The sequence below is a fragment of the Manis javanica genome, chromosome 2 (assembly GCF_040802235.1).
Source record: "Manis javanica isolate MJ-LG chromosome 2, MJ_LKY, whole genome shotgun sequence".
NCBI lineage: Eukaryota > Metazoa > Chordata > Mammalia > Pholidota > Manidae > Manis > Manis javanica.
The window spans coordinates 12,994,733-13,011,176 of NC_133157.1; the positions used below are offsets into that span (position 1 = coordinate 12,994,733).

At 48.5% G+C, this 16,444-nt stretch overlaps 1 protein-coding gene across 11 annotated transcripts in view; it reads left to right on the forward strand.

Annotated features, from left to right (window-relative positions):
• The first annotated feature begins 2,369 nt into the window (after positions 1 to 2,369).
• The window catches only part of GGTA1 (glycoprotein alpha-galactosyltransferase 1 (inactive)), a 70,746-nt gene continuing 56,671 nt past the window's right edge, over positions 2,370 to 16,444 (forward strand). For 2 of the 11 annotated variants that reach the window (XM_073225335.1, XM_073225353.1), the window contains exon 1: positions 2,373 to 2,391. The gene's annotated coding sequence lies outside the window, so the exon portion shown is untranslated. Of the gene's footprint in view, positions 2,392 to 13,516; positions 13,802 to 13,895; positions 14,705 to 16,444 lie in introns of those variants that run through there. The other 9 variants (XM_073225329.1, XM_073225321.1, XM_073225310.1 and 6 more) reach the window with 9 other exon arrangements.

Genomic DNA, 16,444 nt, shown 5'->3' on the forward strand with positions numbered 1-16,444 from the left:
GCAGAGGGAAGAGGGCTGCAAGAGGGAGGTGTCCCCTATACGCGTGGGAATCGGAGTCCCGGGACAGGAAGCAGCTTGCCAGGCACATGGCTGCCCACTGATAAGGTTGGGACTCCAGACTGTCCTGTCTGGGGATAGGTGGTGTGGTTTACGATGAAACAAGGAAGGTCTCTGTGCGTGTTCAGTGCCGCTGCCTGACAATCTGCCATTAGGACGTCATTCTTCTGGGTCTTAATGGTTTTTGATTCCCAATTTGTTCTCATGTCCATCTCTTTTCCTGCCCAAAAGCTCCTCAAAAGCCGGGTCCCTCACTTACTCATCACTGTATCACTTGAATCTTCAGGGCAGTGCCGAGAACGATGCCCACCGCATTACCTGGTGTGGGTGGTGCCATTATAATAGAAGGCAAGAACTCCTGGGCAGTGCTGTGTCCATTCGGGGCCCTTAGATCCGTATCTCTTCCAAACCAGGGGCCTCTTTCCCTGATGCCACCTCTGCCTGGGACAGACAGGTGCTTTCCTACAGCTGAGGCTAGGCTGGGCCAACAGGGGGCCGGGCACCTCCCAGACCGTGCACCCAAATCCTCAGGCCCCTTGCGTTTTACTTCCTACTGTTGCTGTAACAGCTACCGAACACCCAGTGCCGTAAAACACACACAGTTACTATCTGGTAGCTGTGAGGTCAGAAGTTTAACATGGGTCTCTCTGGCCTCAAATCAAGGCCGCAATTTTATTTTAATGAGATTATTATGAGGTGTGGTTTGGGTGGTTCCCTTTCCGGAGGCGCTAGGAGAGAATCCATCTCCTTGCCTTTCAGGTTCCAGAGGCTGCCCGCAGTCCTTGGCCTGGGCTCTGCTCACCCTCAAAGCCAGAGAGGTGGAGGCCTTGCCTTACACTTGAGGTAGAAAGATAGACGCGAGCAGCCGGGGAAGAGGAAGGGGAAGATAAGGCTCAAGGAAACAACTGCCCAAACTCTGCCCAGGTAGGGGGTCGCACGTGAAGATAACAAAGACTTTGCAGGGAGATAACTTCTTGCCTACGGGGATCAGGCCAAACCAGTCCCAGCCAGGGATCAACAAGGGTGCAATCAAACAAAACTAAGAACCACCCAAACCACACCTCATCATAATCTCACTAAAATAAAATTGCGGTTTTGCTCCCTCCTCATTCCCCACCCCTCCCACCCGGCTTTTCCTTGTGCACCAAGAGGAATGGGTGTATGATTAGAACTGTCAATCAAATGACCTCACCCTGTCAATGAAAGAAGTGCCTCGAGGGTAGGTCCTGATAAATAGACAGTCCCCTAAAAGATCCGTGCCTTTGTCTACCTTAACTCCTCCCATGGAGTGTATTTAAATAAAACTTTCGCTCTGCTTCACTATTGTGTCTCTGACTTTCAATTCTTTGTTGTGGCGGAGACAAGAAAGAACCGAGGAGAACAGACCCAACCCGTAACACCACCACCCCAAACTCTGCTTCCTTCTTGGACGACTCCTTCTGTTCTCCATTTTTAAAGACTTCTCAGGTTTACCCAGATAATCTAGAATGTTTACATTTTATTTTTAAGGTTGCTGATTAGCAATCTTATTTTCACCCACAACCTCAATTCTCTTTGTCTTGTGATATAACACGCTCACAGGCTCGGGTGGTCAGGACGCTGCTGTCCTCACAAGGCCAGCATTCTGCTTCCACGCCTTGTTGCAACACCAGCGGGGGGGCCCCCAGCAGACCTGGGTGGAACCACGATGAATAGCTCAAGAGCCTGCATTTGAACCCTGGGCAAGGGAAGACAGGAAGTGGGGATGGGGGAAAGCAGGGCAGGTAGGACTGAGTGGGGGTGGTTTCCCTGTTAGCCCTCCACAGACCCATTTGCTTCCAAAGGCCCTCCTTCCCAGAAACCTCAGAGAAACCAGAAACCCCAGAGCAGGACCAGGATGGACGACATAGCAGGTGAAGTAAAACCCAGGTCTGAAGTGTGTGTGTGTCTGCATGGAAGGTGGGGAGAGGGGAGGCAGGCAGTATCTGAGGGAAGAATTCTAAGCTTCTCAGCTGGGTTCTCTTGACTCGTGGAAACTTGCTGTTCTGTTCCCAAGGCCCTCTGCCACCTTGGTCACGTTCAGGCTGTTGATGAGACCCTGCTCACTGATGCGGCTTGTGACACCAACAGTCATTCCTATATGTGTCTTTTCGAGATCTTAAAATGCCTGCAGTCTGAGTCATTCTGGGGTAGCGAGGGGAGCGTGCAAGAGGCCTGCTGGAGCAAGCAGAGGAATCCTGGCAGGAGAGGGAATGTTGCAACCAGGTTGTGATAAGAATTGGAAGTGAGACTCCGGTGATCTGAATGAAGAAGTCCCTGCTTAAAACCCTCAGCCTCCACTGCTCTCCTGTTAACGTAAGTCTGGGCCCCTTCCCCTTCCCCAGCTGTATCCCACCCTGGTCTCTCCCTGCCTGGCTTCTGACCCCTTTCACTGGCTTCCTTTTCAAACCACATGTGGGCCCTTCTTTTATCCTGCCCACCACAGGACTTTGCACATGCTGTTACCTGCTTCTCTTCACTTTCCCCTCTCTTCACCCCTTGTTTCTACTTGTCCTTGAGAAGCCAGCTTAGCCATCATGCCCTCAGGAAAGCCTTCCCTAACTCCCTCATTTCCCCACCAAGAGCCCTCAGGGGCACCCAGGAGCCCTCTCATAACACCTTTCATGGTTCATAGCTGCAACTTTTATTTCTGCAGTTTTTCTCCTTGTTAATCTCTCAGCCCTTCTGTGAGCTCTGTTAGGGTGGGCTGTGCTAACTTTTGCTCACCATTGCTTCTCCAGTGGTAAGTGTAAGGCCTGGCATGCAGTGGGTGCTTAAACATATTTGCTGAATGAACAAAAAGAGATGAATAGTTTCACTGCTAAAAGTAGATGTGTTTTTGGAGGGAGTGAGCCCTCCATCAGTGTGGAGTATTCAAATACAACTGGATGTTTGCCTGGAGGGAACATATGTCTAGAGAGGCATTAGGCATGAGGTGAGTGTTCCAGATGTATCCTTTGATCCCAAGAAGATAGAAGGATGGAGAAAATGCAATGAAGTGGGGGTATGACCTATTGGGCAAACAGCTTCCATTTGGCTGAGGATGAGAAGGGGGCAGCTGTGACCTGAGAAGCCTAAACTCACAGAGGCTGGAGATAGGTGGACCAGCTGGGGTGAAGGAGATCTGGGCAGGGGTCCACTACACATATTCATGGTCTCAGTTAAGATGGGAACCGACAGGGGTCAGTCTTGATGGTGGGCATCCCAGTTTGCCAGGGAGGAAGTGGAGGCTGAGAATTGCAACAACTTATACAGAGCCTCCCAGCTCCCTCAAGGGTACGAGCAGGATTTGAACCCAGGTTGTCTGCCAACAAATATCTTGCTCTGTCCATTCTTTTTTTTTTAATTTAAGTATCATGGATATACAATCTTATACTGTCAGATATACAACACAGTGGCTCAACAGTTAACCATATTATTAAATCCTCACCTCCTCTGGGGCGGTTACTATTTATCAACATAGTAAGATCTTAAAGAATCATTGGCTGTATTCTCCGTGCTGTACTACCATCCTCACGACCAACTTCTTTGGTGATTGTGAATTATTGTGCCCCTTTAACACCTCCACCCTTCTCCCACCCCAACCCCTCCCTCCTGGTAATCACTAGGCCCTTCTCCGTATCTATGAGTCTACTGCTATTTTGTTCCTTCTGTTTGCTTTTTTCTTGTGCTCCACAAATAAGTGAAGTCATTTGGTACTTGTCTTTCTCCACCTGGCTTATTTCACTGAGCATAATACCCTCTAGGTCCATCCATGTTGTTGCAAATGGGAGGATTTATTTTCTTTTTATGACTGAATAACATTCTATTGTGTATATGTATCACATCTTTTTTATCCATTCATCTACTGATTGACATTTTGGTTGCTTCCATATCTTGGCTATTGCAAATAGTACAGCAATAATCATAGGGGTGCATATGTCTTTTTAAGTTTTCTTTGGGTAAATTCCTAGGAGTGGAATTATTGGGTCAAATGGTATTTCTATTCTTAGTTTTTTAAGGAACCTCCACAGTGCTTTCCACAATAGTTGTTCCAACTTACATTCCCACCAACAGTGTAAAAGGGCTCCCACTTCTCTGCATCCTTGCCAGCAATTTTTATTTCTTGTCTTTTGGATAGTGGCCATCTTACCTGGTGTTAGGTGATATCTTATTGTGGTTTTAATTTTCATTCCCCTGATGATTAACTATGTGGAACATCTTTCGTCTGCCTGTTGGCTATTTGTATTTCTTCTTTGGAGAAGTGTCTGTTCAGGTCCTCAGCCCATTTTTTTTATCGGGTTATTTGTTTTTTGGGTGTTGAGGAGTATGAGTTCTTTATATATTTTGTATGTTAACCCTTTATCAGATGAGTCATTTATGAATATATTCTCCCATACTGTGGGATGTCTTTTTGTTCTGCTGAGTGTGTCTTTTGCCGTACAGAAGCTTTTTAGTTTGATGTAGTCCCACTTGTTCATTTTTTATTTTGTTTCCCTTACCCGAGGAGATGTGTCCAGGAAAAAATTGCTCATGCTTATATTCAAGAGAGTTTTGCCTATGTTTTCTTCTAAGAGTTTTATGGTTTCATGACTTACATTCAGGTCTTCGTTCCATTTCAAGTTTACTTTTGTGTATGGAGTTAGACAATAATCCAGTTTCATTCTCTTACATGTAGTTGTCCAGTTTTCACAACACCAGTTATTGAAGAGGCTCTTTTCCTCATTGTATATCCATGGCTTCTTTATGATATATTAATTGACCATATATATGTGGGTTCATATCTGGTTTATCTATTCTGTTCCATTGATCTATGGGTCTGTTCTTGTGCCAGGACCAAATTGTATTGATTACTATAGCTTTATAGTAGAGCTTGAAGTCAGGAAGCATAGTCCCCCCAGCTTTGTTCTTCCTTCTCAGGATTGCTTTGGCTATTTGGAGTCTTTTATGGTTCCATACGAGTTTTAGAATTATTTGTTTTAGTTCATTGAAGAATGCTGTTGGTATTTTGATAGGGATTGCATTGAATCTGTAAATTGCTTTGAGCAGGATGGCCATTTTGACTGTACTAATTCTTCTTATCCATGAGCATGGGATAGATTTTCATTCATTGCTGTCTTCTTTAATTGCTCTATTCATTCTTGCTGCAGGTGCTGAACTCACCTGGTTCGGAAGGGCCTTGCCTGTCATCCAGCAGGGGATCTGGGAGTACCTTAGGAGAGGGTAGAACAGAGGCTCCCTCCTTGAAGCCAGAGCATGGTGTTTCCACCAGACCCTCAGGTTCACAGCATATGAACCAGCTTCAGCTGAGCTCTTACAAAGTCGCCCCTTCTGGTTCCCACACAGGAAGCAGAAATAACCTGGTGGGTAAGAACTGCTAAGAGGCTGTCAGGGGCCCTTTTTGCCCCTATTGAAGTGAAAGGAGAACTGACCAACCGTACAAACCACAGGCATTTCCTGGCTGGGGAAGAGGAAAACAAACCCGGAGCTGCCAGCATCCCTCCACACACAGGTGTTCAGGCACACTTGTGTGCACACATGCACACACTCACCACACACACCAAGAGGCATGCTCATGGGCCTCCCTCACAGACAAGCTCACAAATGCTCACAAGCAGCCACACCCTCACACTCAGGCATGCAGCTGCACAAACTGAAACACGCATCCTCCCTTCAAGTGCACCCACATCTGTGTGTGAGGAAACACACTCACAACACACATCCAGACACCACCAACATGCATCCAGGCCTCGCCCCTACCACGGACACAGACAGGCCCATTAAGATGAACTTACGAGCATAATTGTATAGACGCAGTCATCCACCCGTGCTCTCTCTACTTATTCATTATAGTAAGTGCCAGGCACTGCTGAGGCATGCAGATACACGAACATATAGGCGTACAGACACACATTCAAACATGCACATAGATGCATGCTTCAGCACATACACAGTCACAAAGACAGACACATCCACGCACACTCACACACGTAGACAACAGATACACACAACTGCCCTCTAGACATAGACTCAGGTTTCCTTCCCAGCTTTATTGAAATGGAGTTGACCACACACCCAATCTGCTTCCTCACGAAGCAAAGACAACAAAGAGAAGGCATTGTTTCTAAAGCGATCTGGCCTCTGGCCTCTTCCGGCTACCCCTTCCTGCACCTTTCTCCCTTCCCTGCTCTCTCTTCCCCTTTGAGACCACTTTCCTCTTCTTCTGTCTCCTGTCTTTCTCAGGGAATGGGTGTCTAAAAGGCTGTGAGATATTTATAAAAAATTCAACCTGAAAAGTTTGTGGGCTTGCATTTCTTTTTCCCCTTGCATTGTTCCTGCATTTTTCCTTTTGTTTGGATCAACTTGGCCGCTTTTAGCTGAGGGCAGGGCCAGACACTGATGACCTGCGGAAAGAGGTCACAGCGCTGTCAACATGCAGACTGCCCACCCATGGTACACGGGGCATGTGTATTTGTATTCCAGGCATAGGGGCTGGCATTTAGTAAGTGTTCAATAAGTATTTTACATCAATTATGCCCACTTGACAGAGAAAAAAAATCAATTATACTCAGCTCTAGGATGGATAAAACACTGATGTTCTGTAGAAATGATCTGTGATCAAGGCAGCAATTCAGTTCTGTCCAGGGTCACCAGCCCATGCAATGTACAGCGTTGGGGAGACCAGCTGTCATGGTGAGCATTCAAAATGGAGGTTGGCCCCTACCTTCTGTGCAAAGGGAACACAGGACTGGATGGGCAGGTACCAGAAGCTAATTGTCACCCACATCTACTATGGTTTGAGACGTCTATCCACCCCCTGCATCTTCCTTCCAAATTGCTCCTTCCAGTTCAATCCCACCATTTCGGGCTCATTCCCTGGTGTCCTGATAATCATCATAAATGTCACATGCTGCCAGGTGCCCCACATAGGTTATCTCACTGGATCCTATGAGGTAGGAGTCCTTGTTATACAAATAAAGAGACCGAAGTTCTGAGAAGAGCAGCATCTTGTCCAAAACCCCAGCTAGGAATGGCCGAGCCCAGATGGAGGCCCTGCTTTGTCAGAATTCAGGACTTTCTCACTTTACTGGGGCTGTCACTGGTAACGCTGGGGTCCTCCAGGACGTGACTACTGCCTCCAGAAATGGGGAGACACGGGGGCTTTCATGTGGGATACCTCTGTGGAGCCAGGGGTGTGTGCCTGGGGGCACCATGGATGGAAACAGAAGGTGACTCACTGAGGGGACCATGGGGCTGCCTAGTGGGGGACACACAGACCTGGGCACACAGCCCCTAAGCAGGGACCTCCCAACAGGGTCACAAAGCAAAACAAAACAAAAGCCAGGCCCCAGCACATGCTCTTCTGACAGCCCCATAGATCATAAGCCAGGACCAGCAGAGACAGATTTTAATGGGATATCTTATTTAAAGGTTTTGAGTTTTGTTTTTAATAAAAAAATACCTAAGAAGTACATGCTTATAATAAGCAGAGAAGTGGCTGTGGGTGGTGGGAACATCCCAGGCAGAGGGAAAAGCAGGTACAGAGTTAGGCTGTGCTTGACATGTCTTGTGCTTTGAGAGTGTGGCTGGAGCCCAGGGGGCAGGGAAAAGTGGTAGGAGGTGAGAAACCAGGACGCTGAGATCTTCAGGATGAAGACTTGCTAATCAGATGCAGGGGGAACAGCATGATGGGTAGGGGGACCCCATTCCTGAAGGGTTTAGTAAGTGAAGAATTCAAAGACTCTCTAGAAAATTGATAAGAGCTCCTTTTTATTTGGTGCCTTATTGTATTTTTAGAGCCTCTCTTGCAACAACATACACATTATCTCATTTTTTATCTTTATAAACCCCTGGGAGGTAGAGATAATTATCCCTATTTTATAGATAATGTAACTGAGGCTCAGAGAGGCTGTGATTTTTCCATAGCTTGTGGTATTGCAGGGGCAGAATCTGAGATCAAGCTGATACTGGGCTTGTTCTACTACAGATCTGATTTCTATTTTCTAGAAGATAACATATGAACTCGTGAGGAGACCCAGTACATTCCTTTTTCAGTTCTGTTTCTTTTATGGACTTAATTTAAAACTAGACAAGACATTCTCATGGAACAGCAATCCAAAAGCATAAAAGGATTTCGTGAAAGTTTCTCCTTCACCCCCTCTCCTTCACTCACGTGGTTTATCTCTATGGCCTCATTTAAAGGTTGGGAGAAACACAACTTTTGAAACTGGTGGAATGTAGCTTTATAAGTTTTGGTTGCATACATATAATTTTATTTCATCTGGTAGAATACTTTGGGAGTGTTGATGGTTTTTAAAAAAATGAACCCAAGAGCGTTAAAATGCTTGGCTTTTCCCCCAGCTTCTGCCTTTTAAAATTAGATATATGTAAGTGTCAGAGGTGGGATTTAATATCATTAGCAAACAAATAGCTTCCAAATACAAAACCAAGTAAAAAAAGAAAAAGGATATTTCTTCCCCTGGAAATGATGAGTTTTAAGGGCATCTCTCTGGTTCAATAAAGGACAGAGAAGTTGATGGGCCCCCAGTGAGCCAAGTCAGCCTCCTGCCTCCCCAGCCTGTCAGTTCCTCCCATCTTATTTATTATCAAGCTGGAAGGAAAGCGATGGTCTGATGCCAGTCCCAAGGCAGGAGCCTTTTTTCCCCTCCCTCTTTCCTTTCCGCCTTCCTTCCTTCCCGGCTCTCCCTCCCTCCCTCTCTGCCTTCCTTTTTTCCTTTGTGTCTTCATTTCTCAGCAGGGACTGAGTGCGAGCAGTGCTTCCACACACATCTCCACGGTGCCAACCCCCCTTCCTGGGGACCCTGCAGAGGCTCCCTTCTAGGGCACGGATAAAGCGAGAATCTCTGGTCCTCATTTCCAAGTGTCCCTGCTATGACTCCAGCTGGGCCCTGGAACCCGGCAGACTGCCCAGTGCAGTCCTGCGGGGCCTTGCCTTAGACGTCTGTCCTCTGTGCCTCTGCAGGCGAGCTCCTCCACCTACCTGCCGCTTCCTCCCAGGTGTTCTCACCACATCCCCAGTTCCTCTGAGGCTCAGCTCTTTCTTTTTTTTTTTTCTCTTCTAACAAATGGCTCGGCTCTTTCTCATGTTTCCTAACTTGACCACTTCCAGCACCTACTTTAAAACGCCTTCCCCTCTGAGCCTCGGAGCTCCTTCACTTGTCTGGGGCTGAGAGTTGGGAAAGAAACCCAGCTCTGAAAATTCCTAGTTCGTGGTTTGGAGGCAGTCCCTTCCCCATCTGAGTCTCATTTCCTAATCTGTAAATTGAGGGGCTGTACTGGCCATCTCCAGAGCTCCAGGGCCCTATGCTTCTGCGGTTCTGTAGAAATTTCCCATTTTCTTGATCTGGTATTTCTGTGGGAAGGGTTCATTAAACTCAGGGGACCCTGGTCCTCCCCCCAGCACCTGTGTTGACATTTCTCTTCCCCATCCTGACCTCAAGGAGGCAATTTTCCTGCCGAGAATCTTCTGGATTCACGTTCCAGACCCTGCCTTCCAGAGATCACCTCCTATCAGTATTTCTGACAAGGAGAATCTCAGGAAGAAGAGCCCTTGTGAAGAGAGAAGGAGAATTGGAGGACGGAGGCTAGCTTGCCGTGTAGATGAGGCAGGCATATAAGGGGTCTCTTCATGTGTCCTTCCACCTCTGCACCCATTTCCCCATTCGGTCAACACATTTCCACTGCATGTTTCTTGTGTGCCAGGTATGTGCTGAGGGTGCAATGTGACAGGATAGATGTGACCACTGATCTGTACAGTTAGGAAAGTGCCATGAAGGGGACATACCAGGACCCTGACCCAGTGACACTTCATCCAGGACTTGAGTCAGGTGTGAACATGGAAGCATATCTGTCTTCTCCTGTTTACTTGCAGGAGTTCCTTATATATGCTGCATACCAATCCTTTGTTAGTTACCTAGGTTGCAGACGTCTTCTTTCAGTCTCTGGTTTGTCCATTAATGTGTTGTGGCATCCTTCCTGTATGTTTTACATCTTAATGTGGTCAAATTTATCCATGGTTTCCTTCGTGGTCAGCGCTGTGTGTGTGTTTAAATCAACCCATACCTATTCTGAGTATATATATGAGTATATATATAGTGTGTGTGTGTGTTAGGAATCTAATTTTATTTTACTATTTGCATGGATAGCTAGATAGCTAATTGTGCAGAGAGATGTTTTTAAACTGTGGTAAAATTCATAGAATATAAAATTTACATTTCAAATGGTTAAGCCATTTTACGTGCATAGTTCAGGGGCATTTAGTACATTCAGTGTTGTATGGCCATCACCACTATCTAGTTCCAGAGCCTCATTCACCAACTCAAAAGGCGACCGTGTACGCACAAGTAATCCCTCCCACTCTCCCTCCGCCAGCCCCTGACAACCACTTAGCTGCTTTCTGTTTCTATGAATTTGCCTATTTGGGGTATTTCATATAAATCAAACCATACAAGATTATGATCTTCTGTGTCTGGCTTCTTTCCCTTAGTGTAACATTTCCAAGTTTCACCCATGGTGTAGCAGGTACCAGGATTTAATTTCTTTTTTTGTGAATAATGTTCCACTGTATGGATGTACCACATTTTGTTTATCCACTCATCAGTTGACGACGTTTGGGTTGTTCCCACTTTTTTGTAATTGTGATGCTGTGAGCATTCCTGTACAAGCTGTTTGCATACCTGTTTTCAATTCTTTTGAGCCCAGCAATACTTTCTGAATGGTCTATTCTTTCCCCCGCTGATCTAAAGTCCCACCTCTGGCAGACCCTGAATTTCCACACATGTGGGGTCTCATTTGAGGCCCCTGACTCTGCTCTATTGGCTGAATAATCCCTCCTGGCACCAGCACTACACTGCAGGCATTGTGAGAGATTTGTGGTACGTCTTGGCGTCTGGTTGAGTAAGTGTCCAACTCCCCTCCCTCCTCTGTCAAACCTGCCTTAGTTCAATTTGGCCCTTTGCTCTTCCACGTGAATTTTAGGAGCAGCTTCCCAGCACACACACAGGGCTTTTTCCTCTCACCTCCAGACTGTTGCACATGACTCTGCCTGGGTCACTGTCACCTCTTCACCTCCTCCTCCTTCTGGTCTCAGGTCCTCTGCACCCTGTACCTCTCCCTCTGAGCCCTGACCACTTGGTCCTGGAACCACTTATTGGGGAGGTCTGCTTTAATGACTGGGCTGCAGACTGCTCCAGGGCTTTGATGTTTATTTGCCTCGCTGTCCTCAGCTGAAGAACGGCTGACACATGGTAGGGTCCCCATAACTATTTGTTGAAAGGATGAAGGAGGCACAGGGAGGAAGGTCTGACCCTGGAGCATTTTGGCCAGACCTAGAGAGATGGTGAACAAAGTCACTGAACTTGCCTGGGCCTCGGCCTTCCTCCTGGGCCAGGGTGGCCTTAGGTATGTGGGAAGTGCTTGCAGCAAAGCCTGGTAAGCAGTCAGAGCTACCTATGTAGCTCTTAGTTCTACCTGGCCTTCTCCATAAACGCTCAGCCTATCACACTTCTGTGACGCTCCCTCGGATCCAAAGCCCTTTTACTCACTGTTTCCTCAACTGGGTTCTACCTCCTCCATTAGTCATCTTATCCCCATTTTGTATATGAGGTAAATGAGTCTCAGAGGGGAAGAATGACTCATTTGAAGCCTTAAACCTAGAACTCCTGACCCCAAACCCAGCCTATATGATCTTTAAGGTGTTTTCCAGCTGAGACATTCAGTCAGTAGAATTTTCTAGTTAGGTTCTGAGAACTATGACTCTTCTAAAACAAAACACACAAACTTTCAGACCCACAGAGACTTAGTTTCCTTTATCTTCTTGTTACTAAAATAGTTATCACCCTAAAATTAAGCATGAATGCCTCATCTCATGCTCAGAGCTCTATAAACCAGCCATAAAACCAAAACAAATCTTCTAAGAAAATACACTCACCACCACCATGCCAGTAAAATTCAAATGAACATTATATTAATGTGATGATGAGTTGGCGAAATCAAACCGCTGACCTCGGGTTTAACGGTGGCAGAGTAATTAATGTTTTTACATGTTCTATGTTTCCTGTGTCATCATCTTTTGATTTTGATCATGACGAGCCATCATTTTAGCCACCATCAGAGTTAACTGTCATTGTTTCCCTAAAACAAAACTCGTTTATAATCCAGTTTGATGGGTCAGCGCTCTGAAATGCAATAATGAAAAATGGGAAGTAATGCACTTAGGATAACATTGCTCATTGTGTATTTACTGAGCTTTTCACTACTAATGAACTAGTACTAGTGTGTTCACTGCAATACAATAATGGCACAATTTATGTTCTAGCAAAGGGTTCATTGTGCTGATTGCCACGGAACTCCTCATCCCTGTGCTGTTGTGTGGGCCACTTTATTCCAGTGGCCCCATCAGGAAATTCCTGTCTCCAAAGCTCCAAAACATCACTGGCCTGCCTGCAGCTCCACGCATCCTTTGAGCAGTCAATCAAACCTCTGTTCTTTTTCCATGAGCATAAAACAATAAAAATTACACATCAGGGTCACGTTCTGTGCCACTTCGTGGTGTCAGATTACAGTTCCAACGCAGGAAAATATTTAAGAAGCAAATTTCTTAGTCTTTGAGATTGCCATTCAATGGCCAGTGACGCTGGCAAGGTCATCTAAGGTGTTTTACAGCTCAGATAGTCCGTAAACACGCTGGTTAGATTTTGAGAACTCCGCGGCTCCTCTCAAAACAAAACACAAAAACGGCCAGACCCACAGCAAAAACTGAAATTTCCACCGGCAAAATGGATAGCCCTGAGCCTAAGGGTGGGAGTGAGGTGAGTTCCCAGCGTAGGACAAGCTGAGGCGGGGCAGTCCGGTGTACCCACAACTTGCCAGGAGTGAGCCGCTGTCACCCTGCGCACAGGAGCGTAAACTCTGAAATAGATTTTTTTTTGGTGGTGGTGGTGGTGGTTCTCTTCTAAATAATTCTATTAGAGAATGCGGTGTGTGAGAATCTCTGGGCTTGGACACCACCCAGTGTGTGAACAAGCACGGGCAGGACCCTCCCTCGGCGCCCAGTGACCGGGCCGCGTTTCCGCAGCTCGGGAGTGGGGGCTCCGGCGAGAGGCGCTCGCGCCCGCCGGACTGTCGCTGTCTACACCGGCGCTCTTCCTTCCGCAGGAAACAAACGGGGGATCCGACCTCCCAGGCTCTCGGCTTCCAGCGTTTGGCGGTGCGCCAGTCCCCCCGGGCCCCTCCCTGCGGTGCAGGGTTCCCGACCCCACCCCGTCCTCGCACAATCCCGGTCCCCCTCCCCCGCACGTGCAGGCCCAAGATAGCACAGAGGCCCCGCCGCCCTCACCAGGGATTTTCTTTTCTTTTTTGCTGCTTTCAGGCTTTTTTCTGCCTGAGCGAAAATGAAACAGACACCCCCCCCCCCCGCCTCCCGGCCGCCAGACAACACACACGCACCCGCGCTCATGTCCCCGTGCGGCCGGCCCCCCAGCCGGCTGTGTCCGGGGCGGGCCCCGCGCGGCACACACAGCCGCGGGCGTCGCAGAGCGGGGCGCGCGCTGACGGTGCCGAGCGCTCGCCGGCTCCCGCGCCCCCGCCCGGAGGAGCGCCCGGCGGCAGCGCAGGCGGCACAGCCCGCCCGGCACGCCCCGCCGGGCTCCGGGGAGGCGCTGCGGCCGCGGCTCCAGCGGCCGAGGGCGCCTCGGGCCGGGGCAGCCAGGCGGGTTCTGCGGATCAGGTGGGTCCCGCGGGGCGCCGCCGAGTCCCCGGAGGCCGCGAGCGGGGCGCGGCACGGGCGCTGCGGGCGGGGGGCGGGAGCGGCTGGGGGGAGAGGAGCGGGCCGCCGCTCCGGCCCTGCGCTGTGTCCGCCCTGCCTGGGTCCCGGCTTTTGTTCTTGTCTCTGCCTCTGCGCCTCAGTCTGACCCAGCCGCTGTCCCTGTCGTTGCCTCTGCCCAGCCTCCCAGACTCCGGCCTGAGGGACTGCCGGCCGAGGTCTCCCCGTGGGGGGCGGGCGAGAGGGAATTCAAGGGGCACTGGCTAGGACCCCAGCTCCCAGCCCCAGGGACTCCCCAAAGGAGTGAGGGACCTGCCCCCGCCTGTGGGACAGAGCAAGGTGGGAAGAGGATGCTTCTGGGAAGAGGAGGCTGGGAGGGACTGGGAGGGGTTCGTGAAGCTCCGAGGGCAGGGGCGCAGAGCGGAGGTCACAGGGCTCAGAGCGCAGGACCAAGCCAAACACCCGGCGTGGGAAAGTTTCAAGCGTGCTAACTTTGGCAGCAAAAGGGCCCGCCGCATCGGGGTGATGGGAGGCGAATGGGTCCCTTCAACTTCACGCCACCCCGCTCCCACTCGAAAGGAACGCCACCGCGCGTTCGAAAATGGCAAAAAAAAAAACACATCTAAACAGCGTGATTGCACAAACTCTTGAAAGGAGTCCAAGAAACAGTAAAGTGGAAAAAATTGTCAGCGAGGGAGTAGAGAAGGCAGAGCGACTTTAGATTTCCCAATCTTCCCGCGCCCCGGAGAAGGAGAGAGGCTTGCAGGGTGTCCAGGAAGGAGCCGAGGCTGCCCTGCGTCTTGGCTTGTCGTTTGCCCTCCTGGCTCCTGAGCAGGCCCCATGCCTCCTTCGTTTACCGGGAAATAGGTGAGCCTCAGGAGGCAAGAGATGCAGGGGGTCCAGGCCTTGTGGCTTCTCAGCTGGGAGACACTTCCCCAGGCAGAGCCTTGGCTTCTGCACCCCCAAACAGTACACTGCCCCAAGTGAGGAAGTGCTGAGGGCCAGGGGCTCTCGGCCTGTGTGTGCTGCGGGTGCGCTGGGGTGGGGAGATGTAATTCTGGTGCACTTCTGGGCTCCTTGGGCTGTACTAAGCAAGCCTGTCTACCTTGTTGGGAGGTATTTCTGGGTGTACCTTGCCTCTCTTACCAGATGGGAGGCAGGTGCAGATCCCAGTTATTGTTGCAAGTAACAGGTGCCCAATGACTGAGTAAGAGCTGAAGGAGTCCCTAGGGTTTACCTGGTCCAGGAGATTTCAAACTGTGCCCCTGGGAGGCCCAGGATGCTGGCTCAAGGGCTAGCATGTTTGGGAGAGGAGCCCAGGGGACAGGGCTCTGAGTCCTCCCTTCTTCCTTTAAATACAACAGTTCAAGTCTGCCTTTCCCTCTCAAATACTGGGAACCCCCAGAGGCTGTTTTTGATATCAGATTCCTCAGATCCAGTCTGATTTGGTTGTTGCTGGTGTGGAAACAAGTCAAGAGGCATGCCAAGTGAGTTGGGCATGATTCTCCAGTGGCCACACATTGCAGGGGACATATCTCCTGAGTCACAGACCAGGAGCACCTTTCTGAATAGTCACTTCTCCCTTAGCATCAACTCACCCAACCCGAACTCCAGAACTGCTGTCCTGCCCTCTTACCTTCCTGTGTGTCATCTTGAGATTTTTCTGGGCCTTTAGTGGGACCTTCACATGCAAATTGGTTTCACCGGCTGAGGTCCAAAAGAATTAGGTTCCCCAAGAACTGGCCAGAGCAGAGTCCCTTTCTTAGCCCAGCCCAACGGTGTAGGATAGGTGTCATCAACCAGTCACCCATTTCATAGTTGAGAAAATGAAGGTTCAGAGAGGCCAAGAAACTCCTTCATGGGCACTCAGCTCTTAAATTACAGTTGGGAGTTGAATGCAACTCTGGCTGTAAGGCTGTGTTCTTCTCATTACATCATCTCTCATGATGGCTAGAAAATGGCTAATGGGCTGATGTCATTAAGATAAGGGCAAGGGTGAGGGAGAACTGCTGAAAGGGTGGGCGGCAGTAAGTGGAGGCTTGGCATTCCTATAGGGGTATTCATAGTACAAATAGAACTGTATTTGAAATGAGAGTGTTTTCTACCCTGTACTTTCTTTCTATTTTGATGTTTATTTTATAGATACTTAAATTTTTTTTCTAATGTTTAACTAATGTGTAATTTACATGCAAGAAATTCCATAATTCTTAAGTGTTCAGTTCAAACAAGTTTTAACAGCTCTTTATACCTGTGTCACCACCCAAAATGAGATAAAAATATTTGCATCATCTGATCAAGTTTCCATCTATTGTTCCAGGTAGCCAGTTTTGGATTTTATCACCATTTATGCCTACTCTTGGACTTCACATAAATGGAATCATACTGTGTGTCTCTTTCATGTCTGGCTCATTTCACTGGACTTGGTGATTTTTAAATTCATCTATGTTGTTGCATATGAGTAGTTTGTTCTTCTTTATTGCTGAATAGTATTTCATTGTATGGGCATACCACCTTCTGCTTGGTTATTTTTCTGTTGAACATTTGGGTTACTTCCAATTTGGGCTATTACTTCTTGTAGAATTCTTTTGTGGACATTTGTTTTCACCT